The sequence below is a fragment of the Elephantulus edwardii genome, unplaced genomic scaffold (assembly GCF_000299155.1).
Source record: "Elephantulus edwardii isolate Elephantulus edwardi_28Jun2011 unplaced genomic scaffold, EleEdw1.0 scaffold00095, whole genome shotgun sequence".
NCBI classification, from domain to species: Eukaryota; Metazoa; Chordata; class Mammalia; order Macroscelidea; family Macroscelididae; genus Elephantulus; species Elephantulus edwardii.
This window is the reverse complement of record NW_006399845.1, coordinates 6,911,973-6,937,721: the sequence shown is the minus strand read 5'-3', so window position 1 is coordinate 6,937,721 and position 25,749 is coordinate 6,911,973. Positions and strand designations below refer to the sequence as shown.

The following is a 25,749-nucleotide window of genomic DNA, read 5'->3' as shown; positions in this document are numbered from 1 at the left end:
CTCAGGTTGAATTGGGTATGACTCATAGCGACCATGTGAACAATAGATCTAAACCTGATCAAATTGCTCCTGCTCTGAGCAGCTAACCAGTAGGCCAGATGTCCTATCCAGTGTCATCCTCACTACCTTTGACACACTTAGACACTTTGCTGCAGTCACTGTAATCCACCTGGTTGAGGGGGTGTCTTCTGCTTCACTGTCCTTCTACCTCTCTGAGCATAATACTCTTCTTCAAGGAATAACTTCTCCTAGCAACATGGCCAAAGCATGTGAGGTGAAGCTTAGCCATCCTTGCCACCAAGGAGCACTCTGACTGCACTTTCTCCAAGACATATATCTGTTTTGCTGGCCATCCATGGAATATTCAGTACTCTTCTCCAATACCATAGTTCAAAGGCATCACTTCTGTCATCTGTATTCATTGTCCAGCTCTCAGATACACGGCAAGTGATCAGAAAGACCATAGCCTGAGTCAGGCCCACCTTAGTCCTCAAGCTAACACCATTGCTCCTCAATAATTCGGAGAGGTCCCCAACTGCAGACTTTGCTAGTGCAGTATGCCTCCTGATCTCTTGATCAGGAGAATCAACTGTACTGATTGTGGATCCAAGTAGGATAAAGTAAGTTGGCAGTCTCAATCTTTTCTCCATCTATCATGATGTTGTTTTCTGGTGCATTGGTGAGAACTTTGTTTTCTTGATGTTGAAATGTAATCTATATTGAAGGCTGTATTCTTTGATCTTTACAGTAAGTGCTGTAAGTCTAACTCACTTTCAGCAAGCAAGTCTGCCTTCAATACTGATGTCGTTTCTTCTTTTTTGAGTTGACCTCAAATAATTTGCACAGCATACAGAATAAATAGGTATGGAGAGAGGATACCTTGGCACTCACCTTTCTTAATTTTAAACCTCGTAGTATTTTGTTACCTTGTTCACACAACAGCCCCTTTTTCTAGGTATTAGGTTTTGCATGAGCACAATTAAGTGCTCTGGGATTCCCATTCTTTTCAATGTCAGCCATAATTTGTTATCATCCACATGAATGCCATTGTATAGTCAGTAGAGCACAAATAAACATTTTTCTGCTATTCTTTGCCAGGATCCATCTGGTATTAGCAATGATATTTCTAGTGCCACCGCCTCTTCTAAACTCACCTTGAACTTCTGGCAGTTTTGTGTCTATATCCTGTTCTGATAGCGTGATCATTAACAAACTTGGACATATGACTTGGATAAGATAACTTACATCACTTCCCTTGAGCTGCAGGCCCTACAAATTGCAAAGACACCAACATCAAGCCATTAGGATACCCCATCTGCCCTTCTCAGAGGTCTATATTATATTCTTTCTGTTCACATCAGCAGTTGTTTTCTTGTTATCTGCTATGATTGGAATTGTGACTCATAGCTGGCCCTCTACTAGGTTCTCAGAAGCTATACATTGCATGGAAGAGGAGATTGCCTATCTTTCTCTTGCAGAGCACCTAGTAGATTTGAACCATCAGCCTTTGGGTTTGCAGTGCAGCATTTTACCATGTGGCCACCAGAGCTCAACATGTAAGTTACCCATTAAAGCTTTTCTAAAAAAAAAAAAATAATAATAAAAAAAATCAAGCGATGTAAACTAATATTTTCACAGGTTAATACATGCTTACTAGAGAAAATGTAAAAAATGCTGATGATCAGAAGGATGCGAATGATATCACTCGTGCAGATTAGAGACACTCATTTGGTTTTATAACCTTTACTCCTTAAATGGCTTATGCTCATTATTCCGTATCATTAACTGCTTTCTAAGATTGCTTTTAGTGCCTCCAAAATGTTCTCAGGTATACTGTGTCAAGATTCATTGAGCTAATGATCTGTTTTTTTGAACATTACGTTGCCTTTCTCTCTCTGCTTCTCCTCATTATTATGTCTACTCCATAATGAATGTTCTTATACATGTGCCATCATCGTCTTCCTAGGATAAATGTACACAGCCTACTCTTTTACATTTCTTTTTAAGACTTGGTTCTTCTCTGGAGATAGCCAGGGCTTTCTCCTGAGGAGACACTGGTGAGCTCTAACTGCAAGCTGTTCAGTTAGTAGCTGAGTTCTTAGTTGTACCACCTTAAACTTCCTATTTTCTGGAACTGTAATTTTTGAATGATCCAACTCTTAAAGAGTTATTCTTGACCACTAGGTTGCATGTTCTCAAAGCAAGTTAGAGACTGATAACCTCAAACGTCCCCTTGGTTCAGCTTGGATGTTATTTTGCTTTAAAAAACTCCCTCTTTAGGGAGCTCTGGTGGCCTAGTGGCAAGAAGCTGCACTGCAGTCTCGAAGAAGCGCGGTTCAAATCCACCTGATGCTCTGCTGGAGAGGGAGGGGCAATCAATCTCTTCCTGTGCCAGTTGGATCTGATTCGATGGTACACAAGAAGAAGAAAAAAAATAGAGTCTATTTTGGATAGATCAGATGTGAGCAGGGGGTAATTCAGTCTTAACAATGGGCAGCCCACTAAATTGTGAAGTATGCAGGACACGGGAATAACAGACACTTAATGCTATCATCAACAGCCTGCTTCCACTTTGCTTACCTTTGCTCATTCATATTCTCTTTCTCTGTATGTCTCTTTATTTTTACCTTGATCAGGCAGGAAAAATGTATGTTTTAAATACGTGTTTTAAGTTGCACCATGCCGTAAGCCCAGATCTGCTTGGCTGGGCAGATTCATCTACTCTACCTTTTGTAAATGGATTCCTTTTACAATATATACACCTGGGAGAGGAAATGGACTCACACTAGCTTTTAAATGGACTAGGCCATTTGCTCCAATGAAGACAATGTGAAATTGCTTTTAAAAGGGAGACTGGGAATACTAGAGTACACATTCTTCTCTCCTGCCTCCATTTGAAGATGTTAACTTCTAACAAATAAATTTTGTTTTTATTGTTGTTGTGCTGTTGAGGTGACTCTGACTCATAGTGACCCTATATATAACAGCCCTGGACCCTGCTCTTTCCTGAGCCAATTTCATTGTCTCTGACACACCACCCCCATTGCCCCAGTCACTTGAGTCAGTCTGTCTTATCCAGGGTTTTCCTCTCCTGTGCTGTCTCTCTACCCATCCAAGAATGATGTCCCGCTTCAAGGACTGGTCCCTCCTTGCAACATTCCCCAAGTATGTCAGATGGAGCTTCAAAATCCTTACTTCCAAGGATCAGCCTGATTTCACATCTCTAGTTTGGACCTGTTCTCTTAGTAGTCCATTATATATTCAGTACAGTTCTCCAGCAACACAACTCAAAGGCACTGATTCCTCTTCTGTCATATTTAGTCATTGTCCAGCTCTCTCTGATGCATAGCAAGTAATGGCAAAGACCATGACCTGGATCCGATGCACCTTTGTCCCTAGATTGACACCATTGCTCTTTAGTACTCTGGGGAGGTTCCTGACACCAGATTTTCCCAATGCAGTTCTTTGGATTTTTGTTAGAGTAACACAAATAGAAGGAGCTCTTATGTTACTGTGTAAACGCTGGGGTGCTATCCAGAAATTAATAGTTTAAACCCTGCAACTCTACTGTAGAAGAAAACTTAGTGATCTCCGATAAAAACATTTCAGTTTAGGAAATCCTATAGGGCAGGTCTAGGGAGCTCTGGTGATCTAGTGATGAAGAATTATGCTTCTAACCCAAAGATATGTACTTCAAATGCACCAGCTGCTTTATGGGAGAAAGATAGGCAGTCTCCTCCTGTGTAATTTGAAGCCTCTGAAAACCCACTGGAGGGTCAGCTATGAGGTCATTCCATCTCAACAGGACACGATTACATGGAAATAGGTTTGCTCTGTCTTACCATGTTACTGTGAGTCAGAATCGGTATGACGTACAACAGCATAAATGGGAAGGTACCCTTTATAAATCTTACACTAAATTATAAAAGACTTAGAGACTCATTTTTAATTTATTTCCAAAACATTTTCTTAGTGCTTGCTTCAGCAGCATAAGTACTTAAATTGGAATGATACAGAGAAGAGTAGCATGGCTCCTGCACAAGGATGACATGCAAATTTGTTAAGTGTTCCCCCCCCCCTTTTTTTTTTGGTTAAAAATAGAAGGATAACTACTAAAATGTATGAGGGGATGAAGGGAGTAGCAGAGAGGTGAAGATTGGTTGAGGGGAAATCAGAGTCGCACAATTTGGTGGATGGAGGGAGCGGGTAAAGGAAATGGGAAAGATCTGGCAGGGACCTGAAAGATGGGGCAACGATGGGCATAGTCAAATGGTGATAGTTAATTTTATAAAACAGAGTGTGTGGGAATGATTGTATGAAACATAATGTCAGTGAGGAAAGTGGGGGAGAAAAGTCTGCATAAAAAAAGTAATCTTATAAAAAAATTTTCTTTAAGTCAACAAAAATACCGTTTCTCTCACCTCACCTTTGTTCTCCCTCCAGGCCTCCCACACGCTGGGTGTTAGTCGTGTTTCCCACTGTAACTTGGCCCTTGCTCTTTTGGAGCGTGTCCCCAAGACATGGTTTCTGCTCAGTTTCCCCAAAGTTCTGCAATGACTTTTCACAAGACATTAATATCAGTTGATTTGGCCATTTTCTTGTGCAGGAATGGATCTTAACAGGAAGGAGTACCGCAAACAAAAGACAGTGCTTTCTGAACAGCCTCTTTAATTTTTAGGGCTGGAGTCTGGTTAAATAGATTTAAACATAAGAGTGAGAGTCTGGTGGCCTGTTTTCTATGGAAAACACTTTTTGTGTTTTAGGTATTTACTTTAGAAGCGGCCAGGGAGAGAGTGAGCACAGCTTCACCTCTCTGCCTTTTCACACAGATCACTTGCTTGGTAGCATTCAAGCACTGTGGCCTTGTGGGATCAACATTTTCTTGCTGTTTTTTCCTACAGTGCACTTAATGGCTTGTGCTTTTTCATCAGTTGCTTCTACAGCATGTTGCCAAATGTAGAAGTTGCTCTCCCCATTGACTTTGCAGTTGTCGGAAATGAGTTCATGGCCCGCAGACAGACAGCTCTGCGGCTGTGCCTTCAGCACGGTGATCGTGGGAGGCATGGTGCAGCGCACCATCATGGAGGACTCTCAGCCTCACCTGTCACCGAACACTAAACCGTAAGCTTCCTATTGATTTCTACTATCTTAATAAATAACAGTATTACCACACTTTCTGTATTTGGAACCACTCTCTGTTTTTCTATGAAAATATTTTTAAAAGCACTTCCCTTCCGCACCACTTCAGCATTTTATTGAACAACCAATCATAGCTATAAAGGTTTTATGATAGTACCCAAGATTATTTGAAAGACATTTTTTTAACAAGGAGTGGTGCTGCTAACCCTAAAAGCCTCTTTCCGTGGGATTTACACAGACAGCCAATGGAGAGTCAGCTGGGAGTCTGTCATGATTCTGCAGCAATGAGTTTGAACTTGAGTTTGATTTTTAAAAATAAGATCATGTACTTATTTTCATGGCTTGAAACATTTGAAATCACTCCTCACTCTTTGGCAGGTGGGAGACATTATGATGTTAGCATGCTAACATTAGCATTTATTTCCTCAGTGTATGTAGTGGTGGTCAGAGTGAGCCCAGGCATCCCTCAGAGACACTGTGGGCTTGGCTCCAGACTGCCTCAATAAAGTGAGTCACATGAAATTTTTGGTTTCCGGGTGCTTATAAAACTTATGTTTACACTCTATTGTAGTCTATTACGGGTGCAGACACAGGATGGAGAAGCTTGAACTATTGTGAATATTACTGAGCTGGGACATGTAGACAACAAAGTGCGCATGTGCTGTTGGTAAAACGCCACTGATAGACTTGTTTGCCACAAACCTTCAATTTATCAAGAAGAATTCAGCATTTGCAAGGTACAATTAAGTAAAGCATATTAAAGCAAGATATGCCTGCATCTCCAAGTTATCCTGTTTTGCTTTCAATTGCAGTAAAATATATGTGGTAGAACGTCTCACGTCACTAATTTTTACGTGGACAGTGCTGTGGCCCTGGTGATGATCATCATGTTGTGCAGACACAGCCACTGTTCTTGTCCAACTTTTTCCACTACCGTTAACAGAGACACTGCGACTCCCCCTCAAAGCATTTTTATTTTGAGGAGGATCTGTAGCTTATTGGCATATTGTGTTAATGTGTTGCTCTGTTAACTGAAAAGTCAGCAGTTCAAACCCACCAGTCTTTGTGAGGGAGTAAGATGGACCTTGTCCACCTGTAAAGATTTGTGGCCTTGGAAACCCTATAGAGGGTTGTTTTGAGTTAGAATCCACTGGATGTCAGTGCATTGTGCTTGTGTTAGGCACCTGGGTGGTGCAGATGGTAACTAATGTTTGCCTTGGCTGGTAAGGGAAAAGCTGATGACTTGAAGCCTGTCAGCGATACGGTGAAAGCCTGGTGCTATGCTTCTGTTAAGGTCACAGCAATGAAAGTTTTGTGGAGCAGTTCCATTCTGTCTCTAGTCAGTCACACTGACTTGGAATCAACTTGACGGCACAAGACAACAACAATAATATACTTGTTTATATGGCAAAGGTTAGAGAACTTTGGCCAGGGCAGGGAGAGCCTTTAAAGATCTCAGGCGTGTTGCTGACTTACGCTTCCAGTTTTTAAAAACAGCTTGAGCTGCCTCTGCCTTTAAGCAGCAGGGCCACCAACTGGACCTGCAGGCCCACATTTGCTCCTCTGCTGGAATGCCCGGGCAGAGGCTTGTTGCCAAGCAACCCTGGACATAGTAGAAGCTAGAGAAGTCGCCCACTGACTGTTATATATAGCCCCTTTGCCTTTTCTTTTCTGTTTTCTCTTTGCTTAAAGCCTTGAGTAATGATATTTCTGGGTGGAAGGAAATTGGTTGTGAGAGTCATACAGCTTTAGTTTCACTGACAGTACCTCATCAGAGACTTTAGTATAAATCAGAAAGCCTGCTGTCTTTCCTAGGGCCTGGAGTTTCTGAAACAGATGGGGCGAAGTCCCTTTGGTCCCAGCAGGCATGTGGAGTACTCAGAGGCACTCTGCTGACAGGGAAGCAGCTTTGGTTATGCACCATCCTCGAAGTAGGTTTTACTGAAGCGCCTGTGTAGAGGGCGAGGCCCTAGCTGTGCCATTTTGAAGGGTGGAGACACTTAGTCATTTGTCAATGAATGTTGCTAGAAAACTTAAGGATGTTTTGCCTTTAGTCCTTCCTGGGTCCAGGGGCTCAAGTGATGTGTGAAGGCCCCATTTCTCTGCACTGGTGCTACTTTCAGTGATGGCTTTCCTGTAGCTAAGAGTTTAAGCCCATGGTTCTCCTTGGGAAGCAAAACAAAACAAAACACATCCAGGAGAACTTAGTTTGCCTCTGCTGGTGGCTGGTGTTGTGCATTATACTGCAGGGGGTCAGCAAATTCTATAAAGGGTCAAGTAGTAACTTGGGGGCTGAGCCTCGGAGGCTCTGGATTACATATTTTTTGTCCAGTCCTTTAGAAATTTGAAACCACATTTGTAGCTCACAGACTGCACAAAAACAGACCTCCTCAACTGCATTGCCATCAAGTCAGAACCAACTCAGAGCTGACCCTCCAAAAGGGTTTCAAAGACTATAAACTGCACAGGAGGAGAATGCCCATCTTTCTTCTGCAGAGCAGCTAGTGGATTGGAACTGCCTGTCTTTGGGTTGGTGGCACAACTCCTTTTCCACTGGGCCAATAGAGCTTCCCACAAAAACAGACAGTGGGCTGACATTTGCCCAGCTCTAGCATTAAAACATTGATTTTGGGCTCAGATGGTCTAGAATTTATTGTTGCTTGTTAACTGTTTGGTCAGTTTAATCTTTCAGAGACTGATTTGTCTCAGTTCTCTTACCTGAATCTGATCTAATTACCCATCTCCTGGGGTTATTGTGAAGGATTGCTTAGAAAGTATCAGCTCTTTGGAACTGTTCCTTTGACATTTTGCCCACTGCTCAGCAAAAGGCTGGGAGAGGAGAAGGGAGCGACCTTTTTCTTTGTCTTTGTAATTTCCATTGTTCTCCCCCATTTATCTCTTCTAGGCAGCTCTTCATCAGGTTTTGGGAAGTTGGTGCCAACCTCAGTTTCATTCTGGTGTGTTCAGGAAGTGACCCACATCTTAATCCATATTTGGCAGTAACCAAAATAAATTGGCTTAGTTCATTATCAAAATGCAGACTATGTACTTGTTTTGCTTCCAGCCTGAAATTCTCTCCTTATCCATTTTTTCCCCCACTACATTCCAATTTATGAGCTTATCAGGGCCTCTTATTAAAGCCAGAAGAATTGTTTTTTTCTTGTTTTATCAGAATAAATGTTAGAATTGTGGCTTTTTTTTTCTTTCCCTGAATCTGGTGGATGGTTGTCAGCAGATTTGGAAAAGGACTGAACTTTTCAGAATCTCAGCGCTACTATCTGTCACTCTATAAGGAGTCCTAGTGGTTTAAGAGGTTAAGCATAGGGCTGGACTGCAAATCATAGTTAGCAGTTCAAACCGGCCTTTGCTCCATGGGAGAAGGATGAGGCCAACTTTTCTGTTAAGATTTATATTCTTAAATCTGGAGAGTTTCCATGAGTTTAATTTGACCTGATGGCAATGTGTTTGGTTTGGTTTATTAGGTAGATTATGATGGAATAGATAGCAACTCTTGACTTCTTTTTTCTTTTTTCACTGCTCATTGAGATTTTCCTCTGAACTTCATATATTCATAAATATTTCTTATTACTTCCATACCTTCTATATAACCATTTTCATAAGCAGAAACATTATTTATGTTTTTCTCTGTATACTATTTAATATTTTTATCTGTGTGATATATTAAATCTTAAAAAAAGCCTTTAACTTGTGGCAAAATTATGGAATATTGCCAGGAAATATCTAAATATGCTAAATTATTCCATTAGAATATCCATGCAAAAATTAACCCATTGGGTTTATTAATACCTTCAAATGAATAAATCTGTATTCATATTTTGTAAACACAAAACATGCTATTTATATTATTAACAGAGTGGAGAGGAACCAACAGGTTATATGTTGGATTTTATGTGTTGTTGTTAGTAGTTGTCAAGTTGACTATGACTAAAAGTGACTCCATAAACATAGATCTGAACCCTACCCTATACTGTACCATCTTTATCTCTGAAACATTTGATCCCATAGTTAACAGAAACTGTCAAGCCATCTCATTGATGTTCTTCTTCTCTTTCACTTACCCTCCACCTTTTCCAAAGTCTGGTGCCTCCTAAAAACATGCACAAAATATGTGAGAAAAACTTTCTCTATCCTTGCCTCCAAAGAGCACCCTGGCTGCACCTTTTCCAAGACACATTTGTTTGACGTTTTGGCAGTCCATAGGATGGTTTAGGACTTTTCACCAACATTATTATAACTCAGAGCATAGATTCTTCTTTTTTTAAGTCTTATTTTCCAATGTTAATGTCTCCCTCCTTTTTTTTTTTATTTTGATGGAAGTTTACAGAGACTTTGGATTTCCATTAATTCATTGTTGCACACTTTCCTCCCTGCCCACCCCTCACCCCAACTCTTGACTTTTTAATCCCCTAATTTTTTGCAAGCATTCCCTTTCTTAAAGTCTTTTCTCAAATGTCACCTTCTCAAGTCTACCCTGACACCACTCCCCTATCTCACTTGTCTGTTCTATTTTTAAAAAAATAGTATTTATCTTATATAAGGGGGCTCTGGTGGCTTTGTGGCAAGGAGTTGCACTGCCAACTCGAAGGCACTTGGTTTGAATCCACCAGCTGCTCTTTGAGAAAGATGGGCAGTCTCATCCTGTGTGATTTACTGCCTCTGAAAACCCAGTGGAGGGTCAGCTATGAGTTGATTCTAACTTGATGGTATATAACATAACAACAGTGTACTATATAATTTATATATTTCATTCTAGCATACTATACAATTATGTTTGTATTTTTCATACTAAAATGAAAACTACAAGAGTAAAGGTGTTTGTTTTATCATTCACTTCTGCTTTCCCTGTGCTTAGAACAATATGTGGGGCATAGAAAAACATTTGTGTGTTTTTTAAATTTTATTTTATTAGTTTCTTGTGTGTATGCCGTCAAATCAGATCTAACAGGTACAGGAGGAGATTGCGCCTCCTTCTCCAGCAGAGCATCTGGTGGATTCGAGCCACATACCTCTGGGATTGTAGTGCAGCTTGTTTGCCTTTTTGTTTTTGTTTTTTAAAAAAGTGTTTGTTGAATGAATGAATGAGCATCTTGATAACTCTATCTGAATGTTTATTGCATCCTATTCTCTCTAGCCTCGAGGTCCTAAGGTAAAATATTGACTGCTACAGATTAGCTCTGTCTTTGAGCAAATAATTTTTTTTTTAGCTTTTTAAATGTTTTTATTTTATTCTGATTTATTTACAAAGTTTGAAAACATTGTTTTTCACAAAAGATCCTTCTAATTTCCTTCACCCCACCCACCCATCGAATTGTGCAACCCTATGATCAACATCCTATCCCCCCATCTTCACCCCTCTGTTTCCAACCTGCCCCCACCTTGAATCCGCAAAACCATTCTACAATAATGGTTTTTTTTTGAAAATTATTAAATTTTATTAGTATTAATGAACATTTACAGGGAACTCCAGAGGATACAATAATGGTTTTATACAATATTTGTCCTTGTGGGATTGAGTTAGTTCACTCAGCATGATTGAGAATCTCATTTAATCTCTCAGAGCTGTAGTTTCTGTATTTATGTAATAAGGGGTTAGAGTAAATGACTGTTAAGGTTTCTACTAGGTCTGTGGCTCTGTGATTATAATCTCTGGTTAAAAGAGATGATGTACTGCTATTAAAATTGCCACAGACATTTCCTAAAAACAGCTTGAATTTCATTGGTGGGCAGAGTAGATTGAAAGAATTTTTTAAAAAATCTTTGGAGCCATCTTTTGCTTTTACTAAAACAGTCTCCAGTATTCTGGAACAATTGTGTTCAAGAACAAGTCAACTGGCCCTTGTGGGAAGGTTCCGGGTGTCTTGATAGGACTTTCTAAACCCTGCATACCCTGGCACCTGTCCTCTCCTCCAGCCCCACCTTGCCTGACACCCAGCTTTTCAAGAGCATGTTTTAGTTCCTGAACTTTAGCAGATGCTGGGTTTCTAAGCTTCTTTCCAAAGTTTCAGGTACCTGGTATACCTGAGGTTTCTTCCCTCATTCCCACTTTGTCTGTCAATGCCTGCTCACACTTGAGGTCTCAACCCGTAATGGCTGTTGTTTTAGGGAAGGGTTGGCAAGGGGATTCTGTTTCTATTGTGGATCACACTAGCTAAAGTGTGGAGACAGGTTTAGTTTGGATTGGTTGGGGCTTCTATAGAATAAGACTGCGAATGTCTTTGGGATTAGATTAGCAAGGTTTGTGAGCCGCTGTAGAGTCTCTCTCATTCATTGAATACAGGGAAGCACTTCACATTTTTTTGAGTAACTTTGTGACACAAACAAACCTTTAGGAACTAAATAGCATAGATATACCTCAAAGAACATGGAAAGCATAATTTCCTTAATCCTTAAAGCATCCTTAGGGAGATAAGTGCTAGGGTTCCTGCTTGTAAATGGGAAAACTCAGGCACATACTGATTAAAGGACTTATTTTAGGCGCCACAGAAAAGCAGTGATTGAGCCAATAAGTGTTTTTATAATTAGATAGAGTTTTGATCTACGAGATTGATGAATGGTGCAAGTGGTTTTGTTTGTTTTTCAACTGGGTTGCAAGGTGAATGAATAGCTGTGTTGAATATTGAGAGACTTCTAAAGGTGAGTGACTCATAGATGCTTCTTGGAACTTGACTTCTGCATAAGAGATATCTGGGTGCTCTTTGGGGATGGACAAAGCTTGCGTCTTTGTGCTCACTTTGCATGGTTGCAGTCCTGCCTGTGGTATAGGATTAACAAGATCAGCGAGCAGGTAGATGCTGATTCCTCCTAGCTGGTTTAGGAAGAGAGTTCTCATACCGTAGGCCTCGCCTGTGAGTATTTTACTTACTGAATTTTGAAGTAGTCAACATTTGGATTTTGCATCTTCATTTCAAAGCTGGGTTTGAAAATGCACGACTTTGATGATGTGACTAATGCTCTCTGAAGACTCATTCCTACTCTGTGTTAGAGCAGTGCAGCCTCAGACTTCAGAACTTGCAAGTTCTTTTATTGTTGTTGTTACTTGTCATTGAGTCGACTACAACTCATAGTGACCCTCTGAGCAATAGCTCTGAACCCTGCCCAATCTTGAGTCAGTCTGACACACCTGCCCCTGTTGTCACAGTCACTATCATTCCATCTCATCCTGGGTCTTCCTATCCTGTGCTCACCCTCAACTCCTCCAAGCATGATATCCTTCTCCAAGGACTGGTCCCTTCTGACAACCTGCCCACATGCCATGATTTAATCCACATTTGCATCTGAATAACCTGTGAGTTGGGAAACTGCAGGCTCTGAAGTAGGGCTTTGAGACTCTGTGTTTTCATCTCAGTTGAAGCCAGTGCTGCTGAGTTGCCCATAGTATGCCTAGATTTCCCTTTGCCTGACCCTTCTTCCTTTTCTGTCTTCCCAGTCCTTTCTCTTATTGTTTCCAAGCAGTTAAACCAGAATTACATTTAATGACTACTGCTATTTGCCCATCAGGACATGTTGATAACTTGTGGCTAAAACCAGAATGGCCTTTTCAAAGTGAAAATCTGATTGTGTCACCTCATTGCCTAAAATCCTTCCCATTGCTCTTAGAATGATCGATCGCCATCATAGTCTGGTCCCATCTACTTCCCTGTCTCATCTTGCACCATCTTTCCATTTTCTAGCCACAGGGCCCTTTTGCTGCTTCTGTTATGCTCCCGGCATGGGGCGTTGGCAGATTCAGTTCCCTCTAACCAGCCCTCCTCTGCCTCTCTTCACCTAACTATTCCTTCCTGAAATTAGAACTCAAATGCCATTCTCTTTGGAAACCACCTTGACTTCCCACGTCATTCTGAGGCCTCTTTAGTATCTAGCAGTGAGTGGTCCTGTGTTGGGAGCAGCAGTCCAGGAGCCGAGGGGGTGGGGGGTGGGGAGTGCGCCTGGAACAATGGACAGCCTCCTCTGATTGCGCAATCCCAGAGAACCTTGTGCAGCATTTTGGGAAGTTGCTGATTGCCCAAGAGCTGACTTTCCAAAGCCACTCTGCCTGGAAGGGTGGCCATGGCAAAAGTGCACTTCACAGTGTGCAGGAGGAAGAGGAAGGGTGAAATTTCCTTAAGGGACCCTTTCGTGTCCTCCTCAGCTGAGCCAGGAGGCTGATGTTTGTTTATGTGCGTGCACTTGCTGAATGACCGTGTGCCCTTCCCCTGCATCTATGCCTCTTCTTTTTCTGTTGGTCTGGCAATTTTTAAAATGTGCACACTAGACCTCCAAGGAAGAAACTGACTTGTTCAGGATCCTGCCCTTGTGGCTGGACTGTATGACTGAGCTGAGGCAAGAATCCAGGTCCGACTGTTACCTGGGCCTCTTCTCCACCAGGCTGCGTGGTGCTGGCATTTCAGTGGTATAGTCTTAGTAACCATTTGGTGACTTCCTAGGCATGTGAACAACTCTGTTTAGGCAATGTAATTCATTCTCAAACTTGAGTACCCTGAAAAAAAAAATACAGATTATATTCTGGATCAAGATTAACAAATGTCACAAATTTGGTCAACTTTCTATATGTGGCTACTTGTTTCATTAATGAATGTTATCAGGAATGCCAGGTGCAGGTTTTGAGCTTTTTGTTGGGGCCAAGGAGAGAGTAGACACATTTAATGTTGTTTACTGTGCTTAGAGATTTATCCTCTGCGTTTTGAATTCTTTTGAAATTTACGAGAATTTTTACTATAAACTTCACTTAGAATATGAGATTTGTGAGGACAGGCTTTATATCTGTATCCTCAGTCCTTGTTCAGTGATAGGAACATCATAGACACTCCACATTGTTCGTCAGGAGACACTTCCTAATTCAAACAATGAGACATGTTCCCTCTCCTCTTTGGGCTGTCCTCACTGAGTGCTTGGAGGCTGAGGGAATGCATATGTGGACCTTCCATAGCAAGATTTATCGCCAGAGCAGTGGAGAGTGACAAGGAACCACAGGAGTCTGTTTGTAATTGGCTTCTTGGCCACCTGTTCGACCGTTTGGCTCACCGACTTGATGCTGAGGTAGGTGCAGTTAAAGGAAGTGTCTTGATTCATCATGGCACATCTGAACATGGCACCGTGCCCTCTGTTATCTCTAAGTGCCAGCTTGGAGTGGAGCTGTACTTCTCTCTGGAGTGACAATCTAGACAGAATTGCCTGTGGAAGAATTACCCACCAGAAGCTGCCTCAGTGCATGAATGATGCATACATTTGTTCCGAACGTAAAAGCTGGGGTGCGGAGGTAGGGAAAAGAGAGAAACACACAGCTTAATCACTTCTGTTCTCCAGTGAGTCATCCAAGTCTCTGTTCTCTCCTTTTGATTCCTCTTGCATTTAAGAACCCTCAGAAGGCCAAGCTCTTTTTCTTATTTAATTCCATTATTTGTACCTTGTTCAAGTGACTGTTACTTATTGTGGGGTTGACTTAGACTCATATTGAGTTTGTTTGATGGAACAGAACATTCTTGTAGGATTTGCTAGGCTGTGATATTTACAGGAGCCGATTGCTAAGTCTTGCTTTTCTTGGAACTACTCAGTGGGTTTGAACCACCAGCCTTCTTGTTTGCAACCAAACTGTTTTAACTATCATGCCACCAGTCCTCCCTGGTTCATAGCGCTGCATTTAGTGTTATCTCTGTGATTTCTGTGACTTCTTGTGAACCAGGCAGTGCACTCTTGTACATGAGCTTTGACCCTTGTAGATGTGCTGTGTCTGTCGCAGCATCATGATGGGTGGAAGTAGGGCCTTGGGCATAGAGAGTGTGAAATGATTCACAATTCTTTTTTTTTTTTTGTTTCAGTCTAAGAAAGTGTCCAAGCTTCCACTGCATATGGTTGGGGAGCATCAGGCCCCAGATGGGCAGGAATGTGTGAGGTTTTGTGTACAGATTGGCTTGCTTGCAGGTGCCCCTTCCTGTTTCTGAGGCACCTATAGCAACATGATGGATGGTAGCTGTACAGTTTAGTTGGTTGGGACACAAAGCTGCTTATATTATCTTTCTTTTAAAATTTGTTTCTGGGCATGGGTTTGGGTATTTTTTGTTTGTTTGGGGTGCTGGAATTTCTGTAGGAGTCTTTTAACATGCGCTTTACACGTTATCTTCCCCTATGCCCTGGCCTCCGTATGTTAATGTCAGTGCCTCCAATTCTGCACTGGAGAATAATGAGCTTCTGTGAAAAATAGGAAAGGATAACTGATCTCTGCTGATGCTGCCTCAGTGCCAGACCTTCCCGTTTAGGCTCTCATTTCGTCCTCAAATGCAGTGATTTTACTATTCTCTGGGGTCCCTGTGTATACAAATAGTTAACATATGTGGCTGCTGACTGAAAGACTGAGGTTTGAGTCCACCCAGAGGTGCCATGGAAGAAAGGCCTGTCAGTCTGCTCATGACAAATGGCCCATTGGAAGCCTGAGGGAGCACAGGTCTATGCTGGCATGTACGGTGTTGCCATCAACTTGACAAGTGCTTGAAACTATTATTATCATCTGCATGAGATTCATTTGGAAGCAGGTTAGCTTCTTTTCTTTGACTAAAAACAAACAAAACCAAACCAAGCAAAGCACAAAAATAAGCCCTATGAAGAGGAAGGGGTTCCTTGCCTGAAAGATGGGCATACTTGCTAGGCTGACTGGTAAGGTGTAAGATTTAATAGAGGCTTTTTTCCCTCTCTCTCTTTTTTAGAACTGTTACCAAGGAGATAGATTGCCTTCCAAAGGCAAATATGAAGATCCCCCACCCCTACCCCTTTGGCTCTCTCGTGTTTGAAGGATATTGCTGTATCCAACTGTCGTTCTTGTGAGCAATAAAGATGAAGATGCCTTATCGTGAACGCTTGTGATTAGAGGAAGCACATCCTTTAGGGAAGTGTTGTGTCCTTTAAAAAGGAATTAAACCCATGCCGCTCACACTCCTCTCGTCTGCCAGTTGTTGATTGGCATGTTCGTATAGGCAATTGCTTTCTGTCTGTTGAGGCTAGCGTGGGTGAGATTCAATAACCTTCTAGAAAGCGGATTAAAAAGAAAACTGGAGCAGAATTACATCAAAGAGGACTTACTCCCTCAGAAATTCCTGGCAGATCCACACTTTGTGAGAGTTAAAATGAGAAATAGTGTCCTTTTTCTCATTCGTTGGCATAGTCCATGGGGAGTTGCACTGCTAATCCAGTGACTAGGGTTCCTCTCAGGGAGTTCAAATACAGCAGGGGACGGGAGGAAGATGGACAGTCTCCTCTTACGTGATTTCTGGCCTCCAAAATGCCGCTGGGAGGATCAGCTATGAGTTGATTCCTATTTAGCGACAATGGAAGAGAAAGAGAGAGAGCTATGAATGAGGTTACTGATTTAACAAATCCCAAAGAGATTCCTGATTACAGTAAGAAATGTAATTTTAGCTGTTGTAGCCTGGAGGTATTGAAGTTGACATTTTCCAGATTTAATTTTGAGTCTAGTCTTCTTTTCCTGACATCCTTTATACCTGAGTAGTAGGATTTGATGTGCCTCGTGTGTTCACTCTTCTTTGTTTCTTCTGGCCTTAATTTAGTGGGAAGGCCCATGAAGTTGAAGTTGTGAGGATTTGACAGGAGAAGGGAAGAGAGAAAAAAAATTGTGACCATCAGCTGTCATGACTCTGAAGTCTTTTAAGATGAAACTTCTCAGATTTATTGATTGATAAGTAGACAGTGGACAGATTTTTAGAATAAGTCTTATTAGGTGCTATTGAATCAATTATGACATATAGTGACCCTTTATACAACAGACATGAACCCTGTCCTATCCTGCACCATTCTCACATTCTCTGACATGCTCAAGCCCATTGCTGCAATCATGGTGTCAGTCCACTTGGTTGAGGGTCTTTCTCTCCCTTCACCTTTCCAAACATGATGCCATTTTCCAAGGAATAGCCTCTCCTAGCAATGTGCCCAAAGTAAGTGTGATGAAGCTTCACCATGCTTGCTTTCAAGGAGAAATCTGGCTTCACTCTCTCCAAGACATATCTGTCTGTTCTCTTGGCAGTTCATGGGATATTCAGCACTCTTCTCCAACGCCACAACTCATGGGCATCAATTTTTCTTCTCTTAGCCTTATTAATTATCCAGCTCTCGGATACATAGCTGTTGATCGAAAAGACTGTGGTCTGAATCAGGCACACCTTAATCCTCAAACTAACATATTACTTCTCAGTACTAGAGGTATAATTCATGTGTTAGAGCATTGGAAATTTGAAACTTGCCCAGAGATACCTGGGTAGAAAAGTAAAACTGAGTCTGGAACTCTGGTGGGAGGTCACCAGACCTTATTTTTTGTTTACCTTTTCTAAATTTTAGTTTCTATACCTATAAAATGAGGGTAACAGTACCTAGATCTGCCTCATAGAGTGATGTGAGGTGCCGGGGGGCTTTTGCTTGAAACCCTAGTGCTGTGTCTGGTGAAGCATAAGTGACTGTGGGTGTTTGGGGCCCCTCAGTCCAGACTTGTACACAGACTTTCACAGCGCTTGAGAACTTTATCTTTTTAGTCTGCAGGGATTCTTTTCTAGTTAAAATAGCTAATTCAATTGAAAATGTATTGCCTTATGCTTGGGAAACAAAATAGTCATCTGCAGTACTAATTTTAATCTAGGGTTGCCACTCAGTTAACTTTGAATTTTAGATAAAAAGTGAACAAATTTTGATGTTCCTATATCTCAGGTTTTTATTGTTGACCTGAAAATTTATTGCTTGTCTTAACATATTTATTTGTGAAATCCAACAACTCCAATTTAATGTCTTTATTATAACTGAGTGATTTGAAATAGCATCTAACCTGAACCAGCAGTTGCTAGGAGAAACGTGGTCTTTAGTGAATAGCTCTGTCATCCATTAACTGGTTGCATAGCAGTCAAACGTCTTTGTAGAGAAATAAGCAAGGAGATCTCTCTGAAGGTACTTCTTTTTATTTTGTGGCAGTGTTGAGTTTGTGAAGGGGAAGGTGTTGTTGGGAGTGAAATCTCAAGATTGCTATAATAAGGAGCCCTCATGGCAAGGTGCTGTGTACGTTGTGTTGCCATCTGAAAGAAAGGTTGTTGGTTCAAATCTACCAGCAGTTGTAGAGGAGAAAGATGAGCAGTTATTTCCTGTAAAGATTTACAGCCTTGGAAACCTGGTGGAGGGTGGCTTTGAGTCTGAACTGACTAAATGGCAGTGAAGTTTATGGTACTGTTATTCCATGTAAATATTATAGTCTCATAACTTACTGAGGCTGGTTGGAGTGGATGAGGTATATGAACAGGCTAGGGCTGGACAGAGAGGCTTTGGGAAATAATTCACTCATTCATTGAACCGAAACTTAGAGAATTAACCAAAGCACTATGCTAAATGTAATTTTGAGAAGATTTTTTTCCCAAGTACTTTTTATTATGAAAAATAATCCAAGTGTATGTGTATGTACTTAATCTGCTTTCTGTAAGCTTGCCCTTTCTGCATTTCAGAGAAATGGAAGATCTTTTCATGTCTGCTGCTTTCACGTTACCATGTTTTTAAGGTTTGTCTATATTGTAGCAGCTATTGGCCCTCAAACCTTTTTTATGCCTTCATCGTATAGATGTATCACATTAATCCCCTCATTCACCAGTTCCTGGGCATTTATATTCTTTCCTTATTTTTTTTATTTTAAACAACTCTTAGCTGTATTGCTTCAGTGAACATTCCTGCACAAATTTTTCTGTGGGAATATATTTTCATTTCTCTTGGGTAGGTAGGTACTTAGGAGTGCATCGGCTGAGGTATATGGCAAACTTAGGTTAACATTAAACAGACTTTTAAGGCAGAAGAGTGAAAAATGGGTTTACAAGAAAGTGCAGAAGTGGGCTGAAGCAGTGGAATAGACAGCAAGACGACTGACCTGGAGTGAAAGTACTAGAAAGGCAAGTCAAAAGGCCATTGCAGGGAGGGAAGGCGCTTCCCTTTGCTGACTGAGCAGAGGTACTGGAATGCCGTCTTACAGTCTTTCCTTCTGAACAGAAGAGTTTCCATACCCCTGTCTAGAACGTTGATTCTAAAATATGCAGCCCCACTATGTTTTTTGAGAAAAATATGGATACTGTAGTAATACACTATAATGAGTTTTAATAAAGCTAAATTTAGGTACAGCAAAAGTCCATGTTTTACTCATTGTATCTTTCTCATTATATTATATTGAAAGTACTGAATATATTTTGACTACTGAGTGTTATTGTTGTTAGGTGTTATCAAGTCTGTTCTGACTCATGGTGTTGTTATTGTTGGGATCCACTTCCGAAATATCTTGCCTCCGGAAACTCTATGAATGAGGAGAAACGATGGAAGTTATGCAAGTGTTCAGGTCTCTCGTTCATAGGGTCGCTATGAGTCGTCTATGACTCTCTGGCACTTAACAACAATGACAACAACAACACCACCACCACCACGGAGATGGTCTTGGCCTAGTGGATAGAAAGTTATGCTACCAAGTGAAAGGTGGGTGATTTTAATCTGTGAACCTCAGCCCTGATTTTAATTGGTTTTGGTCAAACATTCTTCTAGGTCGTTTAGCTCTGGTGTGTCCACTTGCCATATAGAGGTAACTTGTGGTTGCTGTGATGCTAAACACTGTGACACTGATGTGTTAAAGATAATGGTTACCCATGGTGGACAGTGTTTGGTGGAGCTCCCAGATTAAAACAAACCTGGAACCAGGAGTGGCATCCACTTCTGAAATAGCTTGCCTATGGAAACCCTGTAAAAGTGGAGAAATGAAAGTTATACAAGTGTTCAGGTCTTTAGTTCATAGGGTCTCTATGAGTCATCTATGACTCAACAGCACTTAACAACAACAACAGCATGGATAATAGATCTGAACCTTGCCACATCCTGTATTCATCATTTCTCATATTGCTTGAACCCTTTGTTACTGTCATTGTGTCAACCCATCTTGTTGAAGGTCTTCCTGCCTTTTGCTGTCCCTTTCGTAGCATGATGTCTTTTTTCATGGATTGGTGCCTCCTATCAACATGCCCAATGTATGTGAGATGGTTTCACCATCCTTGTCTTTTAGTAGCACCCTGGTTTCATTTCCTCCAAGACAGATGTGTTTCGTTCTTTAGGCAGTCTATGGGATGTTGTTGTTGTTATGTGCTGTCGAGTCACCTGTGACTTATAGCATCCCTATGTACAGCAGCTCTGAAGCCAGCCCTGTCCTGAGCCAGACTCACTGACTGACACACCTAACCCCATTGCCCTGGTTAACTGTGTCAGTCCATCTCATCTGAGGTCTTTCTCTCCAGCACCTTCTCTCCACTCTTCCAAGCATGATGTCCTTATCTAAGGACTTGTCCTTCCTTGCAAAATGTGAGATATAGTTTCTAAATCCTTGCCTCCAATGTGCAGCTTCAGTTTCTCCATCTCCAAGACAGACCTGTTTGTTCTCTTAGTAATCCATGGGATGTTCAGCGTTCTTTTTCATCATGACAGCTCAAAGGCATTGGTTCTTCTTCTGTCCCCCTCAGTCATTGTCCAGCTCTCTGATGTGTAGCAAGTAATTGCAAAGACCATGGCCTGGACCAGACAAACTTTAGTCTCTAAAATGACATCATTGTTCTTGAGCACTCTGGAGAGTTCCCGGACAGCAGATTTTCCCAGTGCAGTTCATCTTTTGATTTCCTGACTGCTGGTGCCAAGAGTGAGTGCGGACCCAAGCATACTGAAATTGTTCACAATCTCAGTCTCTTCTCCATCTTTCATGGTAATCGTCATCCTCTAAAGAGCAGGCTTATGACTTTGCTCATTCCTCACAGTCTTTGCTAGGTTGAGCCCACTGTTCCAGTCACTTGTTTATTTGAGGATCTTCTTCTTCTTTGCTGATACTCTACCAGACATGATGTCCTTCTACGGGGACTAATCTCTCTTAACATGTTAAAATATAGAAATGAGCTTGCCGTACTCACTTCTAAGGAACGCTCTGGCTGTACTTCCAAGGCAGATTGTTTGTTTTTCTCTCAGTCCTTAGTATATTCAGTATTCTTCATCAGCATCCTAATTCAAGTGCATAAATTCTTATTTGCTCTTCTTCACTCTCCAACTTTCACTTTCATAGGAGCAGATTATAATTTTCATGGTTTGGGTTAGGTTCCCCCTAAGGGATAGCTTTGCCCTTTGACAAAGGCTTTTTTTGCAGCTTGTGTGCCCAGTACAGTACAGTAACTGTTGCTGTCTTGGGCATCGGTGGTGAATCTAGGAAAATGAAATCTCTGACAGCTCCAGCCTTTTTTGTTTGTTAGAATATCACTTACTGTTCCAGCTGTGAAGGTTTTTCTTTGTGATGTAATTCATACTGAAGACTATGTAGTCTTTAATCTTCATCACGATCCTCTTTGCTTAGTCCAGTCCCAGTCATGGAAAGAGCCTGGATTAAAATTCAACATGTTCTCTTAAAAACCTGTTGTTGTAGTTGTTCTGTTCCATTGAGTTATACCCTTTCGTGAGTTTTCAGAGGCTATAGCGCACCTTGGAGAAGAGTACCCATCTTTCTTCTGCGGGACAGCTGTTGGAGTCAAACTGTGAACCCCTGGGTTGGTAGCATAATTCTTTACCTACTAGGCCACCAGAACGCCCTCTGAAAAATGTGGGCCTCTAGTAGTAGCAGCTTCCACTCCCAGCCTTCTTCACGGGAGCCAGCACTTCGGTTGGTTTGGCTTTCCTGTAGTTCTGCGTCTAAGAAGGTGACTGTGAACAGCTCCGTACACTCCACTGCCCTGCGGCAGACCTGCGTCTACAAAGGTGGCTGTGAATGGGCTCCACACACTCTCCTGCCCTGCGGCAGTCCTGCTTTCCTGTACTGGTCCTGCATCTGCCAAGGCGACTGTGAACCGCCGCTCCATACACTCCACCGCCCTGCAGCAGACCTGCATCTAAGAAGGTGTCTTGTGAATGGGCTCTGCCACCCTGCAGCAGTTCGCTTGGATCGCATGTGTCTAACATACTTTATTTGCTGCCCTCTCTCCCAACAGATGGTTTTATTGATTCACCCTTTATTGATTGCCCTGACCGCCCTTCTTGCCCCTTTTGTTGATCCATCCCAGAACCTCAGGTTCATACCCGCGTTGCCACCCCAGCTCCTGGGACCACAGACAGGACTTAAATACCTGCACAGTGCTTGTTGGTTCTGTGTCTGCATGGTCGAGGGATGTGCAGGGTCATTTGCAAGTGGCTTCCTCTTTACTTTCCCTGGGCAACTGCGAACTTTTTATCTGCCAACTTCCTGAAGTTCTCATAGGCCATGTTATAAATGCTTTGGATGAAACTTAGGGGGAAAGGTAGACAGACAAGGAGAAACTGGGAGGGTCCCCTATCTTTGAATGCTGTATTTTAGGAGACCATTGGCTTGCACATTCAACTGAACAGTACTTTTAATCTGTCTCCAGTTTGTTAAATCTCTGACACAGTTTCAGGTGGGAAACCTATCTACCTAATTGATGTCAAATTTTACTTTTTCTTACCTGCTGTTGAATTGTCTCCTGTTTGTGGTGATCTTATGTATAGCAAATAGAATTTTGACTGTCTTGAGTCACCCACATAGTCACCAACACGTTTGAGCCCATTGTTGCTCCTGTTGTGCTTGTCCGTCTCACCGAGGATCTTCCTTGCCCTCATTTTCTCTTCACTTCACTGAGTATGATGTCCTCCTGTAGTTATTAATCCCTCCTGGTGACATCCCTCCTAATGACACATCCAGGGAGATCTGGTGGCCTACTGGTAAGCAGTAGTACTGCCAGCTCAGAGATACACATTTTGAGAGCAGTGACTGTTCTCAGGGAGTAAAGTGGACAGTTTCCTCCTACACAGTTTACAGCCTTTTAAAACCCTGTGGAGGGATACCTTTGAATCAGATCTGACTTGATGGCAAATAACAACAGGTACTCGTCCAAAGTAAGCAAATGGAACAGTGTTTCGTTTTGATCACACAGTCTTCTTCCTAGTATGTCTTGCTCTGAAAGCTCTGTTGAACAGCTCTGGTGGACAGCCGCCGTGGTGACCCTGCTGCGACTTGAAATACCAGTGATGTTGCTTCCAGCGTCATAGCAGCACCACAGCCAGCACCACAACCTGACAAATGAGCATTGGAAGCTTTGCCTGATGGTACAGAAAGAACTCATCCCTTCTCTTTCATTTCCCCCTTTCTTTTACCTTTTAGCATTTACCTCAGCAACCTGTGAGATAGGATTACTGTTACTAACAGTTGCCAAAAAGGAGTCACCAAGACATGAAGTGATTGAGTTATTCAGTATCTGGGTAGAGCTGGGTCTAGAAAGCAAGTCTCCTGAATGCTTCTTTAGCTCTTTTGCTTGTTACCACTTTGTGGGTTGGGGTAGCCATTAACAATAAGCTCTGGGAACATGACAGAGCCCAAGGCTCTTCTTAGCCTGTGATTGAGTTAATTAGAGCTTGGATCTTCTGTTTAGAGCAGGATTGAGTTCCAGGTAGACTGGCCAGCCTCCTGAAGAAAGAGAAACCTTTTCTGTCACGGCTGAGAACACCAGAGCTGCTATGGAAGTTTTGGCTCTGCCTGAAGATGCAGAGCAGCTTTCTGACCATGAATGAACTCTGAACATACACTTTATCCACATATGACACATTACTTATTAAGCTTGTGTCCCTGTACTTTTCTAATTTGCTGGCACCTCGCCCATCAGATAGCAAATCCTTTTATAAGTTAAGTGCCTGTATGGCTGGCTGTTTGGATTTACGTTATGAGTTTTGACTTTTATAAAAAATTTACGACTTGCTTTTCAAGAGACTTAGTTGAATGCAACTGCATGCAGTGGCCATGTTCAGTTTTTGCAAAGCAGAAATGCTAAAGTGGAACCCTATAAAATATGCGTTTCAGTGTCTGTGTGCTTAATTAGTTTATGCTAGATGTTTTATTACCCAAGTAATATATATTCATTGTAGGATGGTTAGAGAATGCAGATTAGCAAAGAGAGCGAGAGGAAAGGAAAGAAACTTCTGCATTCTAAACAGAAGTCCTTTTAGAGAAGCCAGAATGTGGAAGACTTTGAACTTCTCAGAAGGAGGGGCTGGGTCAGTCGGTCCAAGCCATTATCATACCCAGAATCCCTCTTCTCTTCCATTACATACTAGAGATCGAGATGCAAGCTGGGGTGTTTGTGCATTTCCTGGACAAAGTTAAAGTAGCAGTCAGCATGCTTCCATCCCATTTCAGATGTCTTGCTGTTAATCTGCTACCTGCTGGGGGTGGCTGTGAAAAGGGAAAGGCAATAATTTGGAGTCTCTTATATATGTAGTTTCTAGCTCTGGAGCAGCACACAATACACAGAACGATGTATCGCACTGGGCACATCTGCTGTTAAAGACCTCGTTAAAGTTCTGAAAAGCAGAGTTGTCACTTTGATGACTGAAATGTGCCTGACCCACACTGGTTTTTTGATAGCCTCAAGTGAAAGTTGGATAGTGAACCAAAGAATGCAGAAGAAGAATTGATGCTTTTGAATTGTGACATTGGTGAAAAAGATGGAATATTTCCTTCCAAAGTAACTAACAAGACAATCTGAGGAGAAATGCAGTGAGAGTGTTTCCTGAGGTGAGAATGGTGAGACGGTCACCTTGCTTACTTTGAACATACTGTCTGGGAAGGTCCACTGTCTGAAGAGAACATTATATTTGGTAAAGTAGAGGGCTGATGAAAATGAGAGGACCCCCTTTGAGGTGATTTGACACAACAGCTGCAACGATAGAGTCCAGCATTCGTGAAAATGTCACAGGGACAGGCAGCATTTAGTCCTGTGATATGTAAGATTGCTGTGGATAAAAACCCACTTGGTGGCAACTGACAGCAAGTGCTCTGAAGTAGAAAGGTGACTCCTTCCTCCCCGTGGTGAAATAGTTTAAGTGTTTTAGGTGAAATTTTGCACAGTAAATTGGCTTCCCATTCAACGATAATATGTAGATGGTGTATAGCTCCCACACTGTGTCATCCATTGTTTATTGTTGCTGTCATTGGTTATAGGTCACTTTTGGCTCTGGAGATCCAGCGTGAACACAAATAGTCCTTGTTCTGCTGGAGTGTGTGTTGAATTGGTGTGTATCTGGTTCCGTTGCTGCCGTGGCTAACGTCCCGTGAATATGTGGCTAAAGGTGTCCTTTCATTCCCTGTGCAGAGCAGGAGCCTGGAGTTTTGTCCTACAGCTCAGCGCACCCTCGGGTGCATAGCTGACCTGAAACATGATTATCCCTAAACAGGGAAGATGGGGACAAGGCCAGACTGAATTCCCCTGAAAATGAGTCTGTCCTTTTGTCTGGGGAGGGTTAGGGGAGCAGATCACAGAAGAGGGGGTTCTGGCTTTATCTGAGAGAGAAAGCCTTATTGTGTGTTATTTTTGGAACAGGTCCCAGAGACCTTAGTATAATTCTTTGGACAGGCTTAGCTAAGCCACCATGCCATAAAATAATAGCTGAAAGAATCGGTATGGAATTTCGGAGAGTGTGGAAGAGAGCCCTGTGCTGCAGCCCTCCCCAGGCAGAGGCCAGGACTTCAGCCCCAGGTCAAGTCCTGCTTTTGGCTTC

General features: G+C 42.0%; 1 protein-coding gene and 1 pseudogene across 2 annotated transcripts in view; both read left to right on the top strand.

Annotated features, from left to right (window-relative positions):
- ARHGAP26 (Rho GTPase activating protein 26) overlaps window positions 1–25,749 on the top strand; it is a 636,281-nt gene that overhangs the window by 28,399 nt on the left and 582,133 nt on the right. The window lies entirely within an intron of this gene.
- Window positions 1–25,749, top strand: part of LOC102875552 — a 121,525-nt pseudogene that overhangs the window by 10,924 nt on the left and 84,852 nt on the right.